Below are 11,706 nucleotides of genomic sequence, written 5' to 3' on the forward strand. Positions count from 1 at the left end.
AGAATCACATTAGGACGCACAACGGCGGAAAGCCATTCCAGCATAAACTCAGTGACAAAAAGTTCCATGCGGCATTCAACTTGGCTATCCATGGGAAAATTCACGACAAGGACCATCAGTGTCCGCAGTATCCACGAAATTTAGCTCTGCTAACTCAACCAATGAATCACATTAGGACGCAAACCGGTGAGAAGCCATTCCAGTGTACAATCTGTGACAAAGCGTTTCATGTGAAACAAATTCTGTATAATCATATGAAAATTCACGACAAGGATCAGCACCATCAGTGTCCGCAGTGTCCAAAAACGTTCCCACAGCGTATTCAACTAAAGAATCACATTAGGACGCACACCGGCGAAAAGCCGTTTCAATGTAAAGTATGTGACAGAGCGTTTCATGCGAAAGAATACCTGAAGGAACATACGAAAATTCACGACAAGGATCAACAACATCAGTGTCCGCAGTGTCCAAAAACGTTCGCACAGCGTACTCAACTTAAGAATCACATTAGGACGCACACCGGCGAAAAGCCATTCCACTGTCTGGTCTGTGGCAAAGCGTTCCATGCGGCATCGAACTTGTATATCCATTCGAAAATTCACAACAAGGATCAGCACCATCAGTGTCCGCAGTGTCCAAAAACGTTCGCACAGCGTACTCAACTTAAGTATCACATTCAGACGCACACCGGTGAGAAGCCATTCCAGTGTACAATCTGTGACAAAGCGTTTTATGCGAAAAAAAACCTGTATACTCATATGCAAATTCACAACAAGGATCAGCACCATCAGTGTCCGCAGTGTCCAAAAAGGTTTGCGTGTACAGGTGGACTAAAGAATCATATTCAGACGCACACTAGTGAGAAGCCATTCCAGTGTAAAGTCTGTGACAAAGCGTTTCATGTGAAACAAATTCTGTATAATCATATGAAAATTCACAACAAGGATCAGCACCATCAGTGTCCGCAGTGTCCAAAAACGTTCCCACAACGTATTCAACTAAAGAATCACATTAGGACGCACACCGGCGAAAAGCCGTTTCAATGTAAAGTATGTGACAGAGCGTTTCATGCGAAAGAATACCTGAAGGAACATACGAAAATTCACGACAAGGATCAACAACATCAGTGTCCGCAGTGTCCAAAAACGTTCCCACAACGTATTCAACTAAAGAATCACATTAGGACGCACACCGGCGAAAAGCCATTCCACTGTCTGATCTGTGGCAAAGCGTTCCATGCGTCATCGAACTTGTATATCCATTCGAAAATTCACAACAAGGATCGACAGCATCAGTGTCCGCACTGTTCACGAAAGTTTGCGTGTACAGATGGACTAAAGAATCACATTCAGACGCACACTGAAATTCATAACAAGGACCAACAAGGACAAGCATCCATAAATTCTCATGCAAAACAACCTGAATAAGATAAATAAATTTAACAGTCCTGAAAAACTGCGTTTTTTATTCCGCTTATCTTCTTATTTGGCGCTACAACCGCTGCGCAGTCTTGGCCTGCACCAGAGACAATGTTATATCTCTGGTGCTGTTCGTAACGAATCGTTTTTACCGGCGGGGTTGTTAGCCCCGCGCCAACCCCTGTGTCCCTCTGATACGAACGGGACGTTCTTAGCGCGACTAGTGTCCTGTTTAGTGCGAGACTTCATCATTGCGAGAGCGCAATCGAGTAGGCATTGGGGGAGAAATGAAAAAGGCAAAAAAGAGCGCAACAGCGGCGGCGTCCAGTGCATTCGTGAACTAGTACTATTTCGTTGCGTTTCGTCAGTTTGATTAGTTTTAATTCTAAGTGCTTGGTTAAGTTTTTATTGTCAACTAGCAGTTCCCGGTGCGCGTCGCTGCGCCTCATTTCATCCTTATTTCTCGATTGGGAGGCGTTTCAGAGGACTTCTTGGTGACGTATCCAATCAGCTTCCCTTTTCGCTTCCCGTTACTCCTACTTTTCAAACGATCGAGCTTCCCGGTGACGTATTCGTTCAGAGCCCCCTCCCGGGAGGTATGGGAGGGTCAAACTTTCCTATTCACAATCCGGGGTCACAAAACTATGCTGTGCAAAATTTCGATCGGATTGGTTCAGTAGTTTTGGAGAAAATGCGGTACAGACAGACAAACAACCATTTTTATATATCAGGTTGGGGAAAAAGTAATCGACGTTTTTTGGCGTGAACTTTCAAAACATTATTTAACATACTTTCCAATGGTCCGATTTGCGTCAAATATGCACCATTTTGTTGGAAAATTTGTTGTCTTTAAAATACCTAAATGCCTCTTTGTAGAAGGCTTAGTCGTTATTGGCGAAAAACTCGAGCAATCCATTTTCACAATCCTTTTTTGATCTCAGTTTTTCATCACTCAGGAAATTTTGTAATGTGCGAAAAAGGTGTCAATCGCTTAGTGAAGGTCCGGACTATACGGTGGATGCATTAAAACTTTCCAACCAAGCTCCTGACTTTCTGGCGAGTCACTAAAGACGTGCGTAACATTTCGTTGTCCTGTGGAACACAAACCTCTTCCGTTGGCCGATTCTGGTTTTCTGGTCAATTGCTAGCTTCGAACGGTGCAGTAATTGATAGTAGAGATCTGAATTTAGTGTTTGGCTACACGGAAGCAACTCATAATAAACGTTCCTTTCAAGTCCCACCATATACCCAGTAGAACCTTCCTAGCCGTTATTCCTGGTTTGGCCACCGGTTAAGCTGCTTACCACGCTTAGACCCGACCGATTTCACACAATATTGTCGTAAGTGACCCATTTCTCATCCCCAGTACCCATCCGTTTAAGAAATGGGTCGATTTCATTCCGTTTGGCCAAAATTGCGAAGATGGAAATTCGAGCCATCATGTTTTTTGGTGTAAATAGGGTGGCGCCAAACATCGAGCTTCTTTGTGAATCCAGCTTTGCGCAAATGGCTTAAAACTGTCTGATGTTAATCTTTAGCTCCTGGCCGATGCTCTGACTACTAACATGCCGATCAACTTTGATTATTTCTGTGATTTTATCGACATTTTCGATGACGGTCTGCCTGTGCGAGTGCATCTTTAACATAAAAAATAACTGAAACGGGTCAACGAACCAAAATTAACGTTACTAGCTTTAAAGTATCGGACCATAAACACCATGCACAATTTCAGCGGCCTAGCTTGAATTTTCGCCTTTATCGGACAAAAACTTGTAAAATATACCGAATTTTTCTCGTTGACCTCCATTGTTAACACCCTGTAACTCACAAACGAATGGAACAAACAAAAACAATGAAAGCATTTTTTAAGTGTAAAGTATCAGCTTTAAAACGAGCCTAAACTTGAAACTGTACGATCGATACTTCACGAGATATCGATCACAAAAGGCATGTTGTGAAAAACGTCGATTACTTTTTCCCCAACCTGATATTAGGTTGGGGAAAAAGAAATCCATTATTTTAGGGTGAAAATCAAAACTTTATTTAAGATACTTCCGATGGTCTGATTTTTGTCAAATATGTACCGTTTTGTTGGAAAATTTGTTGTTTTTTCAAAGGTAGGCTTATAATGCCTCTCTTGTAAAAGGCTTAGTCGTTATTGGCGAAAAACTCGAACAATCCATTTTCCCAATCCTTTTTTGATCTCAGTTTTTCATCACTCAGGAAATTTTGTAATGCCCGAAAAAGGTGTCAATCGCTTGGTGCAAGATCCGGACTATACGGTGGATGCATTAAAACATCCCAACCAAGCTCCCGGACTTTCTGGCAAGTCACTAAAGACGTGCGTAACATTTCGTTGTCCTGGTGGAACACAAAACCTCTTCCGTTGAACAGTACAGTAATTGACGGTAGCAATCTGAATTTAGTATTAAGCTACACGGAAGCTACTCATGATAAACAATTCCCTTCAAGTCCCACCATACCCACGTAGAACCTTCCTAGCCGTTATTTCTGGCTTGGCCACCGGTTAATCTGCTTCACCACCCTAAGACCACGATTATTTTAACACAGTATTGTCGTGTGTATCCCATTCATCATCCCCAGTACCCATCCGTTTACGAAATGGGTCGATTTCATTCCATTTGGCCAAAATTACGCAGATGGAAATTCGAGCCATCATGTTTTTTGGTGTAAATAGGGTGGGCCCAAACATCGAGCTTCCTTGCAAATCAGCTTTGCGCATATTACTTAAAACTGTTTGATGGTTAATCTTTAGCTCCTGGCCGATGCTCTGACTACTAACATGCTGACCAACTAAGATTATTTCTGTGATTTTATCGACATTTTCGATGACGTGTCTGCGTAGGCTTTAACATAAAAAATAACTTAATTGACCCGTTTCAACGAAGCCAAAATTTACCGTAGCTAGCTATTAGAACATCGGACCATAAACACCATGCAAAATTTCAGCGGCCTAGCTTGAATTTTCACCATTTTCAAAGAAAAACTGTAAAATGTACCGAATTTTCTCTGCGTTGACCTCCATTTTTAACACCCTGTAACTCACAAACGAATAGGACAAACAATAAACAATGCAAGCATTTTTTTATGTGGAAAGTATCAGCTTTAAAATGAGCCTAAACTTGAGACTGTACGATCGATACTTCACAAGATATCGATCACTAAAGTCATCAACCGAGAAAATAATGGTTTTCTTTTTCCCCAACCTAATATATAGATAGAAGAAGAAATTACTCAATATCGACCGTTAAGGATATTTTTGGCAGTATCTACTTGTTTAATATAGCTAGATGGTATTTTATTTGCCTAAATGCTGAATGTGTTTTGTTCAGCTTGCCTGTAAATTATCCTTTGATTTCTTTTTAATAATTCGATTAGTCGCTCACCTAACACAGCTGGCACTTGTGGCTTTGGTCTTGTGCAGATTGTTGAAAAACTTATGACTTTGCTGGTCTGTAGATGTTGGATAACCAAAGCCATGATGTTCCTTTAAACGAATATAGATTCCATAATATTTTAATATTATTATGTTAGAAAGGAGGTTTGGTAGTGTAAAATATTATACAATCTTGTTTTGGATCACAAAGAATCTATGGTTTGGAAATGAAACCCTTAATCCCATCGCAAAAGTGTCAATAAACTCGGCTGTATTGCTTTCAATTTTTCTATATTCCTATAAGCGCCCACGAACATATCGTATCTTCATTATTTAAATTGAAACGAAGTTGTCGTTGCCGTGATTTGGAATATGAAAATTAGAAACTTTGCTGCCCATCCTTTCACAATCACCCACTTGGCCCACATTGTCTTTTCACGACTTGTCTGTTATTCTTTCGGGTCATAATGAAAAAAATAATATTAATACCATTTCGTGGTTGGGTGGTACTGAGATAATTGCTGAAGATAATGAGAAGATGAGTTGAGAAGATAATTGCTTAATTTTAAAATGTAAATCAATTCGAATGCATCATTACAACAACAACATTTAACTTGTTTATATTATAATTTAAAATTTATAATTTTCAAAAAAATCCTATTCTCTTGAACTTTTGTACTACTCAAATTTTCGGATCAAAACTGTTGTCATGTGCCATCGTTCGATCTCTATTTTTCAAACATATGTAAATGAGCAATATTTTAAGAAAACAATAACAAATTTTGATTTCGCAATATGTTTTGATGTTGTTTTGTTCTTGTGTTTTTCAAGAGATGAACGAATTATTATATTCATTTTCTCACTTCACTTTTCCACCCATGCTTTCTCACTTGCCCCGCCTACTTTGGGGGCGGGTCGAGTGAGAAATCAGAAAGACAAAATAAGAGTTTGAATAGGAATGGAAGTGAGTGAATTAATTCGCTGGTAAATCGAGATTGATCACATTCACATTTAACCGGTTTATTTCGATAAATGATCTTCCAAGTAGAATAGAATTGTGAATATTCTAAATGTATAAATATTTTTATTGATCATCAAATTATTATTCTAGTGTCAGTTTCATACAAAAATAGGTTGTTCTTTGCTTTTTACGGAAAATGATATGTTACTCACGTGACATGACGAAGATCGCTTGCTTTTTTCGTGTAGCAAAAAATGGAAACTCAACACACTTTATCCAATGGCTGCACAGCCTGCGCGATTGCGCTTTCAACAGTTCTCTGCGAACCTATTTACTCGCTCCTATTTACTTCGAATACATGCGCTACATCAACCCCATTTTCCAGCATCGTTTGGCGTGGAAACTCGAAACCAAGTCGAAACGAAACGTCGTGAAGTACGAGGCTTTTCAAAATAATTGTAAGCGCAATAAAAGAGTGCTAGAGAAGCTGCTGCATTACAAAACGTGTTCTGGGTGGTCAGGGCTTTTTTAAACCACGAATATGTTGTTTATGGTTTCAACTTCATTTCCATCGAATTTTGTTGCTTCTCGGACAACACGCTTGGAATCGTAGACTTGTGTTCGTCGACAGCATCGGACGCTATGTTTAGACTGAAGATTATACATCATAACCACACACGTTGCTCCGAATAATCGTCGACGAAGAGATGGTAGGGCGGCATCGTGTTTCGATTATTAGCAGCATTGCACATCTTCGAGCAATATAGACTTTTCCAATTTGCAATGATAGTTATTCTTCTCTTCTTATTTGGCTCTACAACCGCTGCGCGGTCTTGGCCTGCACCAGAGACAATGTTAATCTCTGGTGCTCTCTCTAACATTTCATTTTTACGGGCGGGATTGTTAGCCCCGCGCCAACCCCCCTATCACGCCGGTATCGGGAATCGAAACCATGGCCGGTTGAGTGACAACCGATCCCGGGATTCGAAACCCAGGCCAGCTGCGTGATAGCGAAGAGCACTACCGACTGCTCTATCAGCGGGGGTGATAGAAGAATGATAGTTATTACTTCTTCGTCTATATATATAAATCTATATATATAAAAGAGTACCGCGTTATTGGCTCTTTATTCACAACTCAAGAACGGCTGAACCGATTTGGCTGAAAATTGGTGTGGAGGTAGCTTAGATCCAAGGGGGTAACATAGGATACTTTTTATAATCCGATCGCGTCACAATGAAGCCACAATACGCACAATGTGTTTTTTTTTCATATGCAACGGGACAGACAGAGCACGCAACAGCAAACAATTGTTGGCTTCTCTTTCTCGCTGATGCAAGGTCCCCCCGCCCCCTTTCCCCATCCAAATAAGGTCGCCGCGATCTCTTCCACTGAGGCGGCATCGACAAACGATAGACAGAGAGCGAAACAGCACGCAATTGTCTCTCTCTTGCGTATGCTTACACTCTCTCTCACGAACGCCGAATAGTTTGGCAAATTGTCAGCGAGTAAGAGAGGAGCCTCCAGTTATTCTCGCGATCCGCCACTGTGAGCAATTGTTTAGCGACAAAGGCCAGAAAGACAGCGCAATACTTCTATTTCAAGCTTCCGCCCCGCTATTTAGCGACTATTCACATCTCATTTTATCATTCGCGTCGTAAAAAAATTAACGTGCGTGGAAATAATATTGAATACATTATTGTTAAGCACTTTCTTATTTCGATGAGTAATTTTAATCGTAGGGAAACATTTATCAGTAAGTATTTACTTAAAAATAGTGAAATTGTACCGTACAATGGTACACTACAATGGTCCATTGTACCGTACCGTGTCCAACCATTGTACCGTACCGTGTTTTATTTGAGATGGGTTCGAATGTTTGGATTTTTGTTTGTTTGGGAAAAGTGGTGAAGGGTTAAATTCGTGTCAATTCCAAAAAGCCTGATCTTGAGATAAATGAGGAGATACCAGCTAACAATTAGGAATGCCTGCGCCAAAACGAGAAATGAATGACGCATATAATCGAGATGTTTGGTGCATGTTGCGAGATGTTTTGGAGGCACAATGATATTACTGTCCTGAAATTTACACCAAACACTGCCAGTAATTCCAAGATCAGCTGACGAAATGAAGTTCTTCTCTTCTTATTGGACAATAACGGTTGAGCGATCTTAGCCTGCACCAGAGACAATGTTAATCTCTGATGCTTTCTGTAAGTGTTTGTTTTTACGGGCTGGATTGTTGGTCCCGAACCAACTCCCCTGGAACGCCGGAATCGGGAATCGAACCCATGGCCAGCTGCGATACAGGGACGAGCGTTACCGACTGCTCCTATCACCGGGGGCCCATTGCCTCTGGGGCGAAACAGAGTTCGCCGGGCCTGCTAGTTATCTAATAGAACTCAAAGTCAACTAAAATAAATACCAATGAGATTTTTTTTAAATATCCCCTCACAATGTATAGTTATTGATAAAATGGGGGTCGGTTTGCTAGTTATTCTGCTGCTCACGATCATTTACAAGTAAAACTACATCAGAAGCTGTCTAGGTTCAAATCAACCAGTGAAAGAAGTAATTAAAACATACTAATATTTTTCAACCAACACAAGAGCACCAGATATTTTGTCTCCAGTTGGTCGTTTACCAATTCTTTTGTGTAAAGAAACAGGAAAATAATATTTCTCGTCGTGTTGAGTTGAACTAAACAATATATATCTGGATAGACATCTCTATAAACATTTTAAACTCGAAAACATAAAGAGCTTGAGAAATATACTTAGTTATTTCTCACGCCTGTTGATGTTTTCCCCCTTTGCTGTCACACGATAACATAACGATCACGCAGCAGCAGAGCCAAGGGTGCATTTCAGGTAGTTAGGCAGACAAACAATGCATTTTATTACAAATGTTTAAATAAATATAAAGTATAAAACGTTTATAATACTTTGCATTTGCAAAGAACACTTTTGAAAAACACTTAAGGTTTAAATTTAATTTATACTAAACCGCTTTCATGCTGTCACCAAACACATTTCTGAAGGCAGTGGTAGGTTTACACTGAGGGTTGTTTCATGGCTGTGAGGGTTGTGAAATGGCTGTAACTCAAGCTGAAGTTTTCAAAGCCATTGGGAACGGTTTTCACTAACAAAGAAAATACTAAAATTCGCGATACAAAAATCATAACTTGCAAAATGTATGACCTACAGCAACACTAGAGGACCTTTACAAGAGTAGGTTTTTAAACGCTGGTATCACAGTCGGTGGAGCCTTGAGATGCTCTCAAAATGTTTTAAACGTTTTGGTTTTCCACACAAACTGTTGCCAAATGTTTTCCCAAAATGTGCGCAAACGAGGTTGTCCGTACGGACATGAGAAACTCACATCCACTTGGTTTTTTTTTTGCTTTAGATGGCACAAAGTATAAAAACTGTAACGAAATACGTTCATTGAAGGATTCAATTCATTATTTAAAAAAAATTGAAATACGAATAACGCTGTCATAGAAAAGACAAAAGTGCAAATAGTTTGTGTAGAAACAATTCCGTTGGTAAAAACTCCATTTGTCAGTAACTGCTGTGTAGTTAGTAATCCAATAAAGTCAGCTGCGAGCAAAAATGTCGTTTAGCCTTAAAAATCCAATAGTCACAGAATTTACGAAATTTTTAGAAGTGTTCCAATAAGAGTAACGATTTGCCTGTCCAACAATATAGGTTGAAAAATCTCCAACTGTTATTAAAAACATGTATCTAAGTGCATCGTATATTTATGAAGGTATATACTGTATATCTATCGCATGTCTACATACCACTTTGCAAAAGTTTAAGTAAGTACATTTTTTTAGCGAAGCAACAAACTGCCAGCGCAGAAGTTTATGCCGATTCCTCAATTAGTTCAGCAACGCGAAGCGCCACTGGTTTTGCTGACATAGACATTGCCCCAGAACAAGTTCTGTTTTATAAATGAACCCACCTCAACAATCCTATCGAAACCGTCGAAAGGTACGAAAGCCCATAGCAGCCCAGTGTTGCAAATTATTTTACTTTTTATTGTTTTACCATTATTGGCAATGTAGGCAAGTATGTCAATGGATTTGTAGGTCAGTTCTGCAAAGCGCCGGCTTCTCCAGCTTAAAAAATGTTTGATTTTCGCAACCCTAGCGCGACGACACCTGTTTCAGGAGCTACGAAGTGTCTTTAATTGCATCGCTTCAGGGAAGTATCGTCGCACAAAAGCGTTTGATCGTATCCTCCGATATCCGGTTCCATGGTGTAACGGTTAGCACTCAGGACTCTGAATCCTGCGATCCGAGTTCAAATCTCGGTGGAACCTACCTTTTTCGAAACCATATATTTTTCTAAATGATAAATATTGTTTCTCTCTCTGTATGTTCCTGGACGATTGCAACCCACCACCTCTCTAGCTTTTTTCTGACCTTAACTCTATTAAAACCGATTTTTATTATCATAATTAAAATCATCGTAACGATTACTCATCTTTCTTCTATGGTCGAAAGATGTGTTTTTTTGCTACTTGTTATTAGTTTACTACTTATTATATTTGAGTAAATGTGTATTTTAGTATATTTCGTTATTATTGTGCTAATAGAATGTAAAGTTGAGTTCGGTAGCTTATGTCGATTAAATTTTAACATCTTTCCCAACGTTGTAGTGCGATAAAAGCTGTCTTATAAATAACAACAACAACGGAGACAGATCAACAAAATTGATTCCAGGCTTCGTAGAAGTGAAAATTTTGAAAGTTTTTTCGATTCAGCAAAAAATGGGAAAATCTTGCAGACGAGTTTTAGTTGTTTTTACAAAGATCGTACGATCACGGCAACAACCAGAAGCGTTGTATCCCGCAGGACGCTTTGTTGGGGGTATAGCTCAGTGGTAGAGCATTCGACTGCAGATCGAGAGGTCCCCGGTTCAAACCCGGGTGCCCCCTCACAGCGACTTTTTTATTATCGTGGAAAGTTAACTTTATTTTATTTACGATTATAAATCATTCATGGTATTAACAGTTTTCCAGTTGGCACTAACAGATCGCCCGTCTGTGTAGTACCTTTTCCTTTTGGACCTACTTTTACCTTCGATTCTTGAGCACTATTGTCCAAGGAACGTCCAAAATGCGAAATTTTTTTGTTAATTTTCCTAACATAAACAACAACGTTCGAACCGTTGTATAAAGTAGACTTAGACAAAAGTTTGTTTGGATAAAGTCCTTTTTTCGTTACGGTAGCAGCTCGCACTCTTTTGAGAAGAATTATTTAAAGCTATCCCAAATTGTAGGTGCGAAGTTATGAAACTATTCGCCACACGATTTCTGTTGCTTCCTCGTGCCTCGGTGCACGTGTGGTCGCCCTGGAAGCATTCGTTGGGTGGTTTGAGGCCCACCAAGCAGCACGGCCACTGGCCGACCACAAGCGGTGTGTGGGAATGGGTTGAAGTTGCAAAAATTAAAAGCTGGTAACCCACTTTCGGCCGCGCTTAATGCAGCGTGTGGTAAAATCTAGCTACTTATGCGTTAATCTAGCATAGCTATGTGTCAACAACTTACGCCCGTAGTTGGTTCGCGCACAGGACGGACCAAGTGGTTGGCCTCATGGCGTCCCCCGAAACAGCCAAAGCGACAGTTTTTTTGTGCGACTGTGCTAAACTACGTCGGCCCCGGACAGTCCGGCCCTTTTGTTGACCAAAGTCTTACGAATTCGATGGCGTTCTTAAGTCAAGCAAAACAACTTCCTAGTTTTGGGCTTTCGCCAACTGTTGGTCTTTCAAAAGCCTCAGATGAGTTTTTACAGGCAATCCGAGATATAATAAAATAGCAATATAACTATAACCTGTACCGTGATCGACCGACAGACCGATCCGCATCAGTAACACAATATTATGATCGCAAAGGACCTTTTTTCCCGTCGAAGCGCATGCG

At 40.2% G+C, this 11,706-nt stretch overlaps 2 non-coding genes across 2 annotated transcripts; both read left to right on the forward strand.

Moving 5' to 3' along the window:
• The first annotated feature begins 10,032 nt into the window (after positions 1 to 10,032).
• On the forward strand, positions 10,033 to 10,104 carry Trnaq-cug (transfer RNA glutamine (anticodon CUG)). The gene has a single exon. It is a non-coding gene; the product is annotated as a tRNA-Gln (tRNA).
• A 546-nt stretch (positions 10,105 to 10,650) lies between these two features.
• On the forward strand, positions 10,651 to 10,722 carry Trnac-gca (transfer RNA cysteine (anticodon GCA)). Its single transcript has one exon. It is a non-coding gene; the product is annotated as a tRNA-Cys (tRNA).
• The last annotated feature ends 984 nt before the right edge of the window (positions 10,723 to 11,706 follow it).

Source organism: Anopheles cruzii, chromosome 3 (genome assembly GCF_943734635.1).
Source record: "Anopheles cruzii chromosome 3, idAnoCruzAS_RS32_06, whole genome shotgun sequence".
NCBI classification, from domain to species: Eukaryota; Metazoa; Arthropoda; class Insecta; order Diptera; family Culicidae; genus Anopheles; species Anopheles cruzii.